The 17,346-nt window shown below is 41.1% G+C and overlaps 1 pseudogene; it reads left to right on the forward strand.

Annotated features, from left to right (window-relative positions):
• LOC133245113 (GON-4-like protein) overlaps positions 1 to 17,346 on the forward strand; it is a 47,060-nt pseudogene that overhangs the window by 13,029 nt on the left and 16,685 nt on the right.

The following is a 17,346-nucleotide window of genomic DNA, read 5'->3' on the forward strand; positions in this document are numbered from 1 at the left end:
TCTTTATGAAGGTCTTCCACTTATTTTGGTATGTTATGACAGTTAAGGTTAAAGGAAGCATTGAAAGGAAAGTACCAAGAATCAAACAAAAAGTAAAGAAAGAAAAGGCTGGAGGATTCTTGCAATAAAGTAAACTAGAGAAGAGAAAATGTTATTAAAATCATAAGGAAGACAAAATACATTTATAATACTGTATTTATTGATACTGTAAGTTTATGTTGTCTCTTTACAGGATAAATCATCTGTCATTATATTAACATTATCTTATATGATATAGAACAGTGTAGGCATACGTGTCAACTGAACATGAATAATGATGATGTGATAAAGAAATTCATATTTATTTACTGGTATAAGGATTCATGCATTGATAATGAAGAAGCAACGCTATGATGGCTTGATGGTAGCCTAGTGTAATTGATAGGATTGCTTCATGGTACCTTGGCCTATAGATGAATGAATTGTTACAGAAATTTTATGGCATACAATATTATAGTCCTTAAAAAAACTAAGATCATGGCATCAGGTCTCATCACTTCATGGCAAACAGAAGGGGGAAAAGTGGAAGCAGTGACAGATTTTATTTTCCTGGGCTCCAAAATCACTGCGGATGGTGACTGCAGCTATGAAATTAAAAGATGCTTGCTCCTTGAAAGCAAAGCTGTGACAAACCTGGACAGCATATTAAAAAGCAGAGACATTGCTTTGCCAACAAAGGTTTGTATAGTTAAAGCTATGGTGTTTTCAGTGGTCATGTATGTTTGTGCGAGTTGGACCATAAAGAAGAGTGGGCATTGAAGAACTGATGCTTTCGAACTGTGGTGCTAAAGAAGACTCTTGAGATTCTCTTGGATGGCAAGGAGATCAACCCAGTCAATCTTAAAGGAAATCGACCCTGAATATTCATTGGAAGGTCTGTTGCTGAAGCTGAAGCTTCAGTACTTTGGCCTCCTGATGCAAAGAGCCAGCTCTTTGGAAAAGACCCTGATGCTTGGAAAAATTGAAGGCACAAGAAGAAAGGGACAGCAGAGGATGGCATGGGTAGATAGCATCACCACTCAGTGGACATGAATTTTAGCAAACTCTGGGAGATAGCAGAGGACAGGGAGACCTGGTGTGCTGCAGTCCCTGGGTTTCAAAGAGTCAGACATGACTTAGTGACTGAACAAAAGTAACATTTAGTCAATATTCATGTACAGGATTGTAAACATTGTTACATTTTTTAAAATATGAGAGGCTGATACAAGGTTTCTCTGATTACAAGAGAGAGGCATACTGTAGAGTAATATAACTCTTTGAAAGCAAAGTTATAAGTCAGTAATAAAGCTAACACATTGTTAATTTTATATTAAATATCACTTTATGTAAGGGTAGGCTATTCATTTTAGTATAAGTCTTGCACATGATGTTAGGCAATGATAATGATGATGACACAGAAACATCTCATACAGTTCTTGCCATACAGTTATTAGATTTTCACATAAAGACACATATATACACAACAGATAAGTTTATTAACTGTTGGCATGGTGACTATTTACTGTTCATTAAGTAGAAGTGGATCATGAAAAAGGCCTTTATCCTTGTCTTCACATTGAGTCAGCTGAGGAGGAAGAGGAGAAAGAAGAGGGGTTGGTCTTGCCGTTGCAGGGGTGGTGAGACAGAAGAGGTGGTTGAGGCGGATGAGGAAGCAGAGAGTGTGACATTGTGGAAATACATTGTAATTTTTGTCTGACTTTTTTGCCTTTTCATTTCTCTGAAATGTTTCTGTGTGGTACCAATCCCTGTCCCACCATATGCTCTGGTTTCAGAGTCTATATCATGAAGGCTTCATGTAAAAGAAATCAAAAGCAGTCTTGAATAATCAGAACTCTTCTGCCAGATTGTCTTATATTGGTGCTCATTGGCATTGGTCTGGAAGCACTCATCACCATCAAGTCATCTTCTGTTAATTCCTCTGGTGTGGGGTCTGTTAGCTCTTGAATTTCTTTAAGATCCAAAACTTGAATCTTTTCACCCCCATCTTTTGGGGCCATATTCACAATCTCTTTCCTGATTTCCTTGATTGGCTCTGTCGTAAATCCTGTGAATTCATGCATGACTTCTGAACACGGTTTTCTCCAGTGGCGAGTTATTGTTGCAGGTTTGATGGCTTTCTTGGCTTTTTCCCTAACGGTGTTGGCATCTTCAATAGCGTAATCCTTCCTCCAGACTTACATGATGTTCTCTCCATAGGGGCACTTGTATACTGGTGAGAATATCATGTGTAAGGTCCTTATGACCCCTGATCTAAAGGCTGAATTGGAGACAGCTTTGGAGGCAAGTAGACCACTTAGATGCCTTCAGTGTTGAATCCATGGGGTTCTGGGTTGCCAGGGGCACTGTCCGATATGAAAAGAAGCTTAAAAAACAAGGTATTTCCTGACTTCAGGGACAAAGCACTGATGGAACCAATCCAGAGAAAGGGCCTTCTTTTTTTTTTTTTTTTTTAAATATCCAAAGACTGGTAGCTCCTGTTTTATCTTTTCCCTTCAAGGCTCTGGGGTGAGCAGCTTAATAGAGAAGGGCAGTCCTGGTCATAAACCTGACTGCATTTTCACAGAACAGTAGACTTAGTCTCTCCCTTCCTGCCTTAAATCCTGGTGCTTGCTTCTCTTTCTTACTAATTAATGTCTTTTGTGGCTTTTTTCCCCCCTCCTCCTGATTAGGGCATTTTTGTCTGCATTAAAACCAATTAGGCAGATACTCCTTCTCCTCAATGATTTTCTTAATGCCATCTGGGAACTTGCCTGCTGCCTCTGCATGAGCAGAGGCTGCTTCTCTTGTTATCTTGACAGTTTTTAAGCCAAACCTCTTTCTAAAATTATCAAACTATCCTTTGTTGGCATTAAATTCTCTAGCCTTATGTCCTTCACCTTCCTTTTGCTTTAAATTGTATAATGACTTTGCTGTTTCTCAAATCGTGTCAGATAGGTATGTCTTTCTTATAGCAATCCTCCACCCACATAAAAGTTGCATTCTCAACATGAGATAAAAAAGTATTTTGCAGAAAGCTCTAGGTTTTTGCACCTGCTTGCAGAGCTTCACCTATGGCTTCATGAATTTCCTTTTCTTTCTTACAAAGGTCCTTAAACTAGCTTTGTTTATCTTCAAATGGTAGGAAATCACAGCTGCAGACCGCAGTCTCTGGTACCTATCAAGCAATTCAGTGTTCTCTTGTAATGTCATGACGGTGCTTCTTGGGAGCCCTTCCAGCATCACTAGAGGCACTTCGTATGGGTCCCATGCTTATTATTCAAGGTCTGTGCTATTGTGCTAAACTTGATGAAGAATACTCAAGAACTGCAAGAGATCACTTTTTACTACAGTATGCAATCACAGAGTTTGGAAAGCCTTCTGTGGTTACATATGTTTTCTTCCCACGTAAGCATTTTCATGGCCTCTTTGATGTGGCCTTTCAATCTGTTTGGGGAACTGGGGTGACAGGGAGTTCACTGATTCTGCAGATAGCGTGTCCTACTCTCAAACACCTCCTCAGTTAACGTTTTCCTTATTGAACCTGAACCTATCTTTTATATTTCTCTTTTTGTCCATTGTTGCTAAGAATATAATTTACCCCCAAATGTGCATAGTATGTTTCTTTTCCTACATTTTTTTCTTTAGTACGCTAAACATACCAAGTTTCTTCAGTTCCCTACATTTCAGACTTTCCACACTTCAACCCCCAAGTTAACCTTCTTCTGGATTCTAGCCTTTGTTTTTAAGAAAATTTCTCCCTTATTACATTTTATTATGAAACTTTTCAAACATGTGGAAAAGTTGAAAGAATTGTACAGTGGACACCCATATTCTCACCACCTACTTTCTATAGTTTTCATGTATTAATTATGCAGCGCTTCACTTATTTCTCTATCCATCTCCTAATCTTTTTTTTTAAGCATTTCATAGTGAGTTGTAGATATCTAAACATTTCATCATGCATATCATGAATTAGGAGCTTCCCAGGTGGTGCTTGTGGTAAAGAACCCACCTGCCCATGCAAGAGACATAAGATACCACAGATTCAATCCTTCAGTCGGTAAGATCCCCTGGAGAAGGGAATGGCAACCCATTCCATTATTCTTGCCTGGAGAATCCCATGGAAAGAGAAACCTGGCGGGCCGCAATCCATCAGTTCGCAAAGAATCAGACACGACTGAAGCGACTTAGCCCACGTGCATCATGAATTAGAACTGAATATTTGTTTACAGTTTTTCTTTTTAGGTATGTTTATACACATTATTCGGAGAAGGCAGTGACACCCTACTCCAGTACTCTTGCCTGGAAAATCCCATGGGCGGAGGAGCCCGGTAGGCTGCAGTCCATGGGGTCGCGAAGAGTTGGACACGACTGAGCGACTTCACTTTCACTTTTCACTTTCATGCACTGGAGAAGGAAATGGCAACCCACTCCAGTGTTCTTGCCTGGAGAATCCCAGGGACGGCAGAGCCTGGTGGGCTGCCATCTATGGGGTCTCACAGAGTCGGACACGACTGAAGTGACTTAGCAGCAGCAGCAGCAGCAGCAGCATACACATTATTGCATAGAAATCTTAAGTGTACTATTCAGCGAGGTTTGATGAGTGAAACCCCTAACAAGATGGATATTTATCATCCCAAAAATACCTACTGGCCCCTCGAGATCAGTCCCCTGACCAATCTCCCAGGTACAACCACTCTTCTGTTTTTTTCTATCACAGATTAGGTGTTTGCCTGTTTTAAAACCTCATGTAAATGGAATCATGTACTATGTGTTGTGTTGTGTAAGGCTTCTTTCACTTAGCATGTTTCTGAGATTCATGTGTATTGCTTGTATTATTTAATTTCTTCCTTTTTATTGCTGAGTTGGATTCCAGTGTAGAAATATACCAATTTGTTTATTTTTCATCAATCCCTAGTTGTTGATGGACACCTGATTCTTTCTAATTTCTGGCTGTCTTGAATAAAGATAGCTCTGAACTCTCTTGTTATTTTTAAAATTAAAAAAAATTTTTTTTAATTGAAGGGTAATTGCTTTACAGAACCTTGTTGTTTTCTGTCTGACCTCAACATGAATCAGCCATAGGTATATATTTGTTCCCTCCCTCTTGAACCTCCCTCCCATCTGCCTCCCCATCCGACCCTTTAGGTCGATGCAGAGCCCCTGTTTGAGTTCCCTGAGACTTACAGAAAATTCCCTTTCGTTATCAATTTTACATATGGTAATGTAAGTTTCCATGTTACTCTCTCCATACGTCTCACCCTCTCCTCATGTCTATAAGTCTGTTCTCTATGTCTGTGTCTCTATGGCTGCTCTGCAAATAATGTCATCAGTACCATCTTTCTAGATTCCATATATATGCATTAGTATATGATATTTATCTTTCTCTTTCTGACTTACTTCACTCTGTGTAATAGGCTCTAGGTTCATTCACCTCATTAGAACTGACTCAAATGTGTTCCTTCTTATGGCTGAGTAATATTCCATTGTGTTTTTGTTCTCTTGTTAGTTTTGTGAACAAATATTTCATTTCCTTTGGTCAGCTCTCCAGGGGAGGAATCGTTGGTCATATAGTAGCTGTATATTCTGAGAAATTGCCAGACATTTTCCCAAAGGTCTTTTATATTCTTTTTAGAGTTCCAGTTGATTCACATCCTCATAAATGTTTGGATATTAGCTTTTTAATGCCCTCTTAAGAAGGGCTTTTATAGAAATGATCACAGTCCTCTAGAATTGATCTGAAGGCCAACCAAAAACAATTGAGACCTTTTTCAGATTGTTTTTAAGCCATGTTACCTTTTTGTGCACTTAAGAAACTGATTTTTGAAAATCCGAAATGTATGACTTGTTTATCCCTATTCCATTTCATCCAGTTAATTTGAGAAAACTTAGAATTTCGAATCTGTCATTGGTTGGTTTGGTGATCCCTTCCAGCTTTGTGTCATTTACAGATTTGAAAAGTGTGTTTTCTAGGTGTTTTCAGTTGTTAATGGCATTGCTGGTCCAAAGATAAAGATGGAGTCCTTGGACACATTACTGAAGACTTCTCTCTTGACTCCATTCAGTAGGATAGGCCAGCAGACTATGAATTTATCTCATAAAGTCATCTAGGACTTCCCTGGTGGGCCAGTGGTCAAGAATCCACTTACCGATACGGGGACATGGGTTCAATCCCTGGTGCGGGAAGATTCCGCATGCATGGGGGCAACCAAGCTCATGTGCCACAGCTGCTGAGCCGGTTCCCTCAAGCCTGTGCTCTGCAACAGGGGAAGCCACTGCAATGAGAAGCCCAGGCCCCCACAAACTGGAGAGTACCCTCTGTTCTCCACAGCTAGAGGAAGTCTGCACACAGCAACGAAGACCAGGGTGACCACAAATAATAAATTAAAAAAAAAATGCCTAGCTTATGTTTTTGTTTGTTTTCCCACTAGAATTTAAGCTTCATTCGCGAGAGTTTCTGTCATATATCTGAGCATCTAGAATAGGGATTAAAGCATACTGTTGTTGTTCAATAAATGTTTTTCAATGAATGAATGAATGATGGATATTAATACATTTGAGGATTTTGTCAAAGGCCTTGCTAAAAATAACTTTCTTTGTTTTCCTGGAATTCCCACTATTGCAAAATGAAATAAGTGTGTGCCAGCAACATACTCTTTGGCTTTTTTGCAGAAAAGGACATGAATGAACTGATGGAAGAGTCGTTTGAAACTGTGAGTAGTGATCTTTGAACGAGACCTTTGGACACTAAAGGTGAATTCCCCAGCAAGCTCTATCCTTTGGTCTCAGGGCCTCTCTCTCCAGAACAGTGGTCTGACCAAGCCATTCTCCTTTCAGTTCACCCAGGAGAGAATATAGTGACAGGAGAATTTTGGTAACTAATAAACTTTGAATATCCATATCTTAGTAAAGTTTTCCTTACGAGCTTTTACATAACCTTTTCAACTGTCACATGGTGTATCCTTAAAGATTACAAACTAATTAGAGTTTCTTTTTCCATAAATTTCTCTCTTGAAAGATAATCTGATCATTTTGAGTTATCCATGCTCTGTCTTTACCATTACAAGTTGGCCAAGTGAGAAGGTTTTTTTCTGGCATGAAAATTATGCCATGTGGTGGACTGGTTGAGCCCAGAAGTGAGAAAGGATCCAATGCAAGCTCTTTCTATGTGACAGCATTTATTAAAGTCCTGTAAACCAGTCTTCATTTTCCCCTGTCACTGTTGGAGTGACTTTTCCTTTGCCCTCAGTTTCAAGATGAGAAGGGATTCTCCAGCATGGAAGATGATGGCCCAGAACAGGAGGAATGTGTGGCTGAGCCTCGGCCTAACTTTAACACTTCTCAAGCCTTATGGTAGGCTAACCAAAGACCTTGAGACCTAGAGTAGAGGAAAAGTGTATGTCTGAGAAGGTTTTGAGACGTTTTGGCTAACTATTTCTCATCCCTGACTACCTGTTGTTACTGATATAAGGATGCTGAGCCCCATGGGGGTGTTGGGTGTGAAGTGAATAATTCTCCTTCTTATGGGGCAGTGCAGCTCTAGACCAAGCTGTATCTGTTTGGGAAGGGAGAAAAAGCAGTATCTGGCATCCATAGCAGCTTCTCTAGGTGAGTGGTGCTGGAGAGGTGTGTAGGACGCTGTGTGGCCAGCCATACAAACTACTCCAAAGTGTAATATCCAGTATGTCCCTTTTGTTCTTCTGCTTTTCATTAACAGAACAATAGTAAAAGTTAATGAACCTTCGTTAGTCTCCAGGGCATTAATTGAGCAAACCATGAAGCACCTGTGGTAATGCCCTGGCGTGTCAAAAGTGTGTACTGCCCTTTTCACATGAATTAGCACTTCTGTTGTCCCATCCAGAAAGTAGAAGCTTTAATTTTTCCCCCTATGTTTGTGTTGAGTTTGCAGAGTTCATCCATACTTTGTTGTTATCCTTTCTGAGCAGCAGCCTACTATCATTAGGTACTGGCTAGATGTCTGGGTATGGTTTGTGCCGTGGGTGGAACAAAGCAAAACCCAAGGACTCATAGCCTTTAATTAGTCCTGTGCTTTACCTTAACAGCATTACCTAACTAGAGAGCTTTGGATCCACCTGAAAGCTAGACCTTCAGGTAACGTGCAATTTAGTGAAAAAGGCTAGGTATACTAACCAATGCCTAAAAGTCGGGGGTAGCAGTCATCAATTCAGTCAGTTCAGTCGCTCAGTCATGTCCGACTCTTTGCGACCCCATGGACTGCAGCACCCCAGGCTTCCTTGTCCTTCACCAGCTCCTGGAGCTTGCTCAAACTCACATCCATCAAGTCGGTGATGCCATCCAACCATCTCATCCTCTGTCATCCCCTTCTCCTCCTACCTTCAGTCTTTCCCAGCATCAGGGTCTCTTCCAATGAGTCAGTTTCTTGCATCAGGTGGCCAAAGTATTGGAGTTTCAGCTTCAGCATCAATCCTTCCAATGACTATTCAGTCATATTCCATTATAATAAATACCGTAATATAACCACAACAGAAATCTCAAGAGTTCCTCCCCCCCGACTTTGTTGAGTTCTAATTGATAGACAAGGTTCTAAAACGTTGAAAGTGCACAGCGTGATGATTTGATATACATTATGTATTACAAAAGGATTTCACCCTTGAAGTTAATGAATACTTCTGTCACCTCACATATTTACCGTTTTTATTTTTTTGAGAACATTTTCAAGGTTTCTTAGAGTTCTTTTTTTCTCAGTTTTATTTTTATTGATTTTTTTGTAACACCAAAAACATTTTGTATTGGGGTACAGCCAGTTACCAATGTTGAGATAGTTTCAGGTAAACAGTGAAGGGACTTAGCCATACATATGCATGTATCCATTCTCCCCCAAAGTCCCCGCCCATCCAGGCTGGCACGTAACATTGAACAGAGTTCCATGTGCTGTACAATAGGTTTTCGTTGGTTATCCATCTTAAATATAGCAGTGTATACATGACCTTCCCAAATTCCTTCACTATCCCTTACCCCGCAGCAACCATGAGTTTCTTTTTAAAGTCTGTGAGTCTCTTTCTGTTTTGTAAGTAAGTTCATTTGTATCATTTCTTTTTACATTCCAAATATAAGGCATGTCATATGATATTTCTCCTTCTCTAACTTACTTCACTCAGTATGATACTCCAGGTCTGTTCATGTTACAGCAAATGGCTTTATTTCATTCTTTTTAATGGTTGAGTAATATTTCATTATGTGTGTGTGTATATACATATATGTATATACACACATGTATCATATGATACTGAAAGAGAAACTCCCCAGGTCAGTAGGTGCCCAATATGCTACTGGAGATCAGTGGAGAAGTAACTCCAGAAAGAATGAAGGGATGGAGCCAAAGCAAAAACAATACCCAGCTGTGGATGTGACTGGTGATAGAAGCAAGGTCCAATGCTGTAAAGAGCAATATTGCATAGGAATCTGGAATGTCAGGTCCATGTATCATGGCAAATTGGAAGTGGTCAAACAAGAGATGGCAAGAGTGAATGTCGACATTCTAGGAATCAGCGAACCGAAATGGACCGGAATGGGTGAATTTAACTCAGATGACCATTATATCTACTACTGTGGGCAGGAATCCCTCAGAAGAAATGGAGTGGCCATCATGGTCAACAAAAGAGTCCAAAATGCAGTACTTGGATGCAATCTCAAAAACGACAGAATGATTTCTGTTCGTTTCCAAGGCAAACCATTCAATATCACAGTACTCCAAGTCTATGCCCCAACCAGTAATGCTGAAGAAGCTGAAGTTGAACAGTTCTATGAAGACCTACAAGACCTTTTAGAACTAACACCCAAAAAAGATGTCCTTTTCATTATAGGGGACTGGAATGCAAAAGTAGGAAGTCAAGAAACACCTGGAGTAACAGGCAAATTTGGCCTTGGAATACAGAATGAAGCAGGGCAAAGACTAATAGAGTTTTGCCAAGAAAATGCACTGGTCATAACAAACACCCTCTTTCAACAACACAAGAGAAGACTCTATACAAGGACATCACCAGATGGTCAACACCGAAATCAGATTGATTATATTCTTTGCAGCCAAAGATGGAGAAGCTCTATACAGTCAGCAAAAACAAGACCAGGAGCTGACTGTGGCTCAGACCATGAACTCCTTATTGCCAAATTCAGACTTAAATTGAAGAAAGTAGGGAAAACCACTAGACCATTCAGGTATGACCTAAATCAATGTACAGGAGACAGGGATCAAGACCATTCCCATAGAAAAGAAATGCAAAAAAGCAAAATGGCTGTCTGGGGAGGCCTTAGAAATAGCTGTGAAAAGAAGAGAAGCGAAAAGCAAAGGAGAAAAGGAAAGATATAAACATCTGAATGCAGAGTTCCAAAGAATAGCAAGAAAAGATAAGAAAGCCTTCTTCAGCAATCAGTGCAAAGAAAGAGAGGAAAACAACAGAATGGGAAAGACTAGGGATCTTTTCAAGAAAATCAGAGATACCAAAGGAACATTTCATGCAAAGATGAGCTCGATAAAGGACAGAAATGGTATGGACCTAACAGAAGCAGAAGATATTAAGAAGAGATGGCAAGAATACACAGAAGAACTGTACAAAAAAGATCTTCACGACCCAGATAATCACGATGGTGTGATCACTGACCTAGAGCCAGACATCCTGGAATGTGAAGTCAAGTGGGCCTTAGAAAGCATCACTACGAACAAAGCTAGTGGAGGTGATGGAATTCCAGTTGAGCTATTCCAAATCCTGAAAGATGATGCTGTGAAAGTGCTGCACTCAATATGCCAGCAAATTTGGAAAACTCAGCAGTGGCCACAGGACTGGAAAAGGTCAGTTTTCACTCCAATCCCAAAGAAAGGCAATGCCAAAGAATGCTCAAACTACCGCACATTTGCACTCATCTCACACGCTAGTAAAGTAATGCTCAAAATTCTCCAAGCCAGGCTTCAGCAATATGTGAACCGTGAACTTCCTAATGTTCCAGCTGGTTTTAGAAAAGGCAGAGGAACCAGAGATCAAATTGCCAACATCCGCTGGATCATGGAAAAAGCAAGAGAGTTCCAGAAAAACATCTATTTCTGCTTTATTGACTATGTCAAAGCCTTGGACTGTGTGGATCACAATAAACTGTGGAAAATTCTTCAAGAGATGGGAATACCAGACCACCTGATCTGCCTCTTGAGAAATTTGTATGCAGGTCAGGAAGCAACAGTTAGAACTGGACGTGGAACAACAGACTGCTTCCAAATAGGAAAAGGAGTACGTCAAGGCTGTATATTGTCACCCTGCTTATTTAACTTCTATGCAGAGTACATCATGAGAAACGCTGGACTGGAAGAAACACAAGCTGGAATCAAGATTGCCAGGAGAAATATCAATAACCTCAGATATGCAGATGACACCACCCTTATGGCAGAAAGTGAAGAGGAACTCAAAAGCCTCTTGATGAAAGTGAAAGTGGAGAGTGAAAAAGTTGGCTTAAAGCTCAACATTCAGAAAACGAAGATCATGGCATCCGGTCCCACCACTTCATGGGAAATAGATGGGGAAACAGTGGAAACAGTGTCAGACTTTATTTTTGGGGGCTATAAAATCACTACAGATGGTGACTGCAGTCATGAAATTAAAAGATGCTTACTCCTTGGAAGGAAAGTTATGACCAACCTAGATAGCATATTCAAAAGCAGAGACATTACTTTGCCAACAAAGGTCCGTCTAGTCAAGGCTATGGTTTTTCCTGTGGTCATGTATGGAGGTGAGAGTTGGACTGTGAAGAAGGCTGAGCACCGAAGAATTGATGCTTTTGAACTGTGGTGTTTGGAGAAGACTCTTGAGAGTCCCTTGGACTGCAAGGAGATCCAACCAGTCCATTCTGAAGGAGATCAGCCCTGGGATTTCTTTGGAAGGAATGATGCTAAAGCTGAAACTCCAGTACTTTGGCCACCTCATGCGAAGAATTGACTCACTGGAAAAGACTCTGATGCTGGGAGGGATTGGGGGCAAGAGGAGAAGGGGACGACAGAGGATGAGATGGCTGGATGGCATCAATGACTCGATGGACGTGAGTCTGAGTGAACTCCGGGAGTTGGTGATGGACAGGGAGGCCTGGCGTGCTGCGATTCATGGGGTCGCAGAGAGTCAGACACGACTGAGCGACTGATCTGATCTGATGTATATACACACGTGTGTATATGTGTGTGTGTGTGTATATACTCCTTATCTTCCCGTGAAGGAGGGCATGACAACCCAGTCCAGTATTCTTGCCTGGAGAATCCCCAAGGACAAAGGAGCCTGGTGGGCTACAGTCCATGGGTCACAGAGCGTTGGACATGACTGAGCACAGGCCAGCGGCACACCCCAGCTTCTTTATCCATTCCTCTGTCAGTGGACATTTGGGTTTCCGTGTCTTGGACATGGTAAACAGTGCTGCAGTGAGCATTGCGGTGCATGCATCTTTTTGGGCCGTGTTTTTCTCTGGATATATGCCCAGGAGTGGGCTTGAAGGGTCACATGGCAGCTCTGTTTTTATTTTTTAAAGAACTTTCACACTGTTCCTTAGAGTTTGTATTTGATCCACCTACTTCACACCATATGTCATAGAAAAAAAAATTCTAATGTAGCAGAATAGAACCTGAGCACCTATTATCATGGGATGTGATTAGTAGACCTATTTCATTTCCACTACACACCTCTGTGTGTCAAGTTTTAAAATTTGGGAATTACATAACTACTTAAAAAATTCTTATTCAGTTCAGTTACCTTCTGGTATTCAGTTGATCTACTTAGGCTGCTGCTGCTTTTACCTGGAAATACAAACCTAGCTTATTATTTGACTATAAGTAAAATATCACATGGAAAGTAGGTTACCTGTGCTCCCCGTATTAGCTGTCCATCAAGATAATGCTGCTTAGAATCAGGTACAGCTCTTTTTGCATTATCTACTTTTTTTCCTGCTTCTGGTCTGTTCCTCTGCTAGGTATGCAGATAATCAAAAGAGTTTTCAGTTCTCAGCAAAATTGTACAGAGGACAGTCCTGTGTCTATAGATTTTCATCCTGGGCCTGCCCATACTTACAATAAATACTGTTAAAGGAAACATAAGGTTTATCCCCAGGGGCTGTCGGAACAAAGTTATGATCGTTTAACTATTGTACAATCTAGAGGATTTATTGAATTAGGATAACCTGCTAGTCATAGCTGCTTGAGCAGTTTGTATGCTGATTTCATAGTATAGCAACTTTTGCTTAATCACTTGAGTGTCTTCTTCTGCGTCTACCTCAGAACTAGCACTTGGATTCTTACTTCAGCCCCTGACAGTCTCTTAGGAAGTGGGGGTGGGAGGGTAGTGATAGAAAGCTTGGAGGAGGAATTTAGAGGGCTAAGATATTTTCATGGAGATGAGTAGGGTCGTGCTTAGACCAGCTTCTCACTATTCGTCTAAACTGCCGTGTGCTTTAGGGTTTCCTAGGTGGCACTGGTGGTAAAGAACCTGCCAGCCACTGCAGGAGACGCAAGAAACGTGGGTTCAGTCCATGTTTCAGGAAGATCCCCTGGAGTTAGGAAATGGCAACCCACTCCAGTATGCTTGCCTGAGAAATCCCATGGATAGAGGAGACTTGTGGGCTACAGTCTATAGGGTTGCAAAGAAACAGGATGGCAGTGACTTAGCATGCATATAGGCACCATATGCTTTAGTTTATGCCCTTTCTACTCCATGCTAGAAGGTCTTTGAGGATTTAAGAAAGGAAGTCAGGGCAGCCTGAATGAATAGGAGCTGGAGAACAGGAAATTCTAGGCCTAGGGTGGGAGTAACAGCAAGCTTAGACAACAGATGTTGTGCTTTGGGAAGATTCTGTATCACCATTAAGAATAAGTCCCAGATTAATGTAACTGTCAGTGGGATGCGAAAATTGTGGGCTCCCATTAGCTCCTTGGCTGCTTTGTTATCCAGACATTACCCTATGTTTAGATTTTAGTTTAATTTCACCTTCATTAGTATATTACTTGGAGAACGAAATGGCAACCCACTCCAGTGTTCTTGCCTGGAGAATCCCAGGGACGGGGTAGCCTGGTGGGCTGCCGTCTATGGGGTCACACAGAGTTGAACACGACTGAAGTGACTTAGCAGCAGCAGTATATTACTTAGAGTACTGATTTTAGGAGAATGGGTAGGGGACGATTAAGAACCATCTTATTTGAATCTACTTTGGGAGAAGATTTGGGTAGGCTAGGAGTTTGCCTGTTGGCTAAAGTGAGACTTGAGGGTTAGCAGTAGATGGAAGTTGCTCAGACTGGCTTAGCCTATGGTAGGAAGGAACTGAATATTGTTTTGGACCCATGGAAATGTTCAAATCCAGTCATCTCCCTATGGGGGACAGGTTTGAGAAACCACTGGCCAACTTACTAAATGAGCAGCATCGCACCATGAAGGAACTACTTGAACAGCTGAAGATGAAGAAATCTTCAGCCAAACAGCAGCAGGAAGTAGAGAGGGTTAAGCCCCAGAGGGAGAAGGTTCATCAAACTCTGATTCTAGACCCAGTGCAGAGGAAGAGGCTGCAGCAGCAGATGCAGCAGGCAAGACTCTTCTTGGTAATGTTAATATTGGATCATCTTCATCTTTTGAGATGAAACCAAAAATTAGCAGCTTGTGAAAGTCAGAAATAGGTGTCTTGGTAACCATTGAAACCATAGGACCACAGCATCTTCACTTCGGTCAGGACCTTGAGAAGTCACCATGTTGTGTCTTTATGGCTCAGATAAGAATGCGTGTAAAAGGACTTCCCTGGTGGTCTAGTGGTTAAGACTCCAAGCTTCTAATTCAGGGGGCACAGATTCGATCCCTGGTTTGGACCTCAGATCCCGCATGCTGCACAGCATAGCCTAAAAAAAATGAAAAAGAATGCTGTAAGATTTCAAAGAATCTTTATTAATCCCTTCTGAATTGAACAGTCTTATACCAGAGTAGTTTTTGTTCTTTCTAATCTCAGTTCCTCTGCTTTGAGGTTAAACTTCCTTTGATTCTGTCATTTTGCTGAAGTAGAGCATATCTGAGAAAAAACTTCATAGTGAGATAACTGTATTGTTTTCATAGTCTCTCTATAAAGTGAAATGTGTTTGATAAAGTCACTGACATTGGTCTTCTGGGTTCCGGAGATGACAGCATCATAACATGTCACACTGTATTATTTTCTTTCCCTTCCCAGCATGTTCAGCTCTTGACGCAAATTCACCTTCTTGCCAGTTCTAACCCCAGTCTCAGGTTGGAGTCCAGTACCACCAGGATATTTCTTGTAAGGTTTCAGATACTCCTAAATCTAAAGAATTGTGTATTCAATTAGTTAGGAAGTCATTTCTCACAGATACCAAGTCATCATGAGCTACATTAATTCTTCTCTCCTGCATGTTTTGGTAAATATTTGTATGGCTTCCTATGCTTGCTGAGAAAACATAAGTTACTGCTTCCCAGGAAAGGACACAGTGTGTATTCAATTTTCTAAAGACAATTCCTCTTATCTTTTTATTGGGTGCTCTTCCTCACCTGTAGATCCACCCATCTTAGGCTTTTGGTACTTCTCTTCTTTTTATTGAATTCATAATTTATGAAGCTTGATATCATTGTTTTATATATAAAATTAATTTTGCTTGTGGCATTTTGAAATATTTTGGAGGAAGGGCTTTTAATTTCAAAATTTTGGGAATTCCCTGGTGGTCCAGTAGTGTAGGATACGTCGCTTTCACTGTCAGGGCCCAGGTTCATTCCCTTATTGGGGAGCTAAATAAGATCCCATGAGCAGCAGGGAATGGGCAAAAAATTCACATTTTAAAATCTGAACTTTGGGGCAGTAATAAGGATATCCTTTGCTTGTTGGGTAAGTCCCTGGAGTCTGAGTTGACTTGTAATCAAATCTTCCTTGGATAGTCAGTGGAGTATGTTTCCCTCTTATTGTGTTCAGAGGATCATGAGGAATACTTTATTCTGAGTGTTATTCAGAGGAACAAATAAAAAATTATTTATTAATTTTTTAAGTAATGGCTCTCACTCTTTGAGAGTTTTAATTCCATCTGGGGAGCTAGAACATACATCCAGAAGGCTGAGGAACACTCAGACTGAGAATAAAACAGGAATAAATTAGTATATCAGAGATCCTCAAATATCTGAAGATTTAGTAGAAGAGCTCTCTTAATGGAAAAACATTAATTATGAAAGACCTTATGACGATTTTAACCTGTTTTTATCCTATTGTAGGAAGGACAATTTTTCTCTCAGAGGCTAAGAGCTACTGGTATTGTCTAGAACTCACAGCTCCTTTGTGTTCTGTTTTCCCAGAAAGAGCTGGGAACCTTTGCTCAAAACTCCATTGCCCTTCATCATCAGTTCAGTCCCAAGTTTCAGACCTTGTTCCAACCCTGTAACCAGATGGGAGCCATGAAGCTCATTGAAGCCTTCAGCACACAAGTCAGCGTTGACTGGAGTCCTCGTAAAACTCTCACGAAGACTGGTAGGGAACAGATGGGTCCGCTTTAAGTTTTTATTTGCAGTACGAGGTGGGTGTCTTACCCCACAGACCATTTCCTAGGGGATAATTTCCTAGGGTTGGAAGAAACAGGTATTTGTAACTTCTTTCTTCTCTCTTTTATCCTCCCTTTGTGTTCATTACCTACGTTCTAGAACTAGGTAACAATATTTGGGCTTAAGTAGAGGATGGAGTCAGTGAACAGGACAGGGATGTGGGAGGTAGAGATGTGGGACTCATTGCTAATAATTGGACTTAAATAGAGGTTTTTCCTGTGGTCATGTATGGAGGTGAGAGTTGGACTGTGAAGAAGGCTGAGCGCCGAAGACTTGATCCTTTTGAACTGTGGTGTTAGAGAAGACTCTTGAGAGTCCCTTGGACTGCAAGGAGATCCAACCAGTCCATTCTGAAGGAGATCAGCCCTGGGATTTCTTTGGAAGGAATGATGCTAAAGCTGAAACTCCAGTACTTTGGCCACCTCATGCGAAGAGTTGACTCATTGGAAAAGACTCTGATGCTGGGAGGGATTGGGGGCAAGAGGAGAAGGGGACAACAGAGGATGAGATGGCTGGATGGCATCACTGACTCGATGGACGTGAGTCTGAGTGAACTCCAGGAGTTGGTGATGGACAGGGAGGCCTGGCATGCTTTGATTCATGGGGTCGCAAAGAGTCGGACATGACTGAGCGACTGATCTGATCTGATTAGGGATTAGGTCAAGACCACTGGTATGAGATAAAGATGGAAGTCAAGCGGTAAAGTCAGGTTATATTTAGGTTTTTACTGTCTTCTTCATTAACATCATTTTATTTC

This window comes from Bos javanicus, chromosome 3, assembly GCF_032452875.1.
Source record: "Bos javanicus breed banteng chromosome 3, ARS-OSU_banteng_1.0, whole genome shotgun sequence".
NCBI classification, from domain to species: domain Eukaryota; kingdom Metazoa; phylum Chordata; class Mammalia; order Artiodactyla; family Bovidae; genus Bos; species Bos javanicus.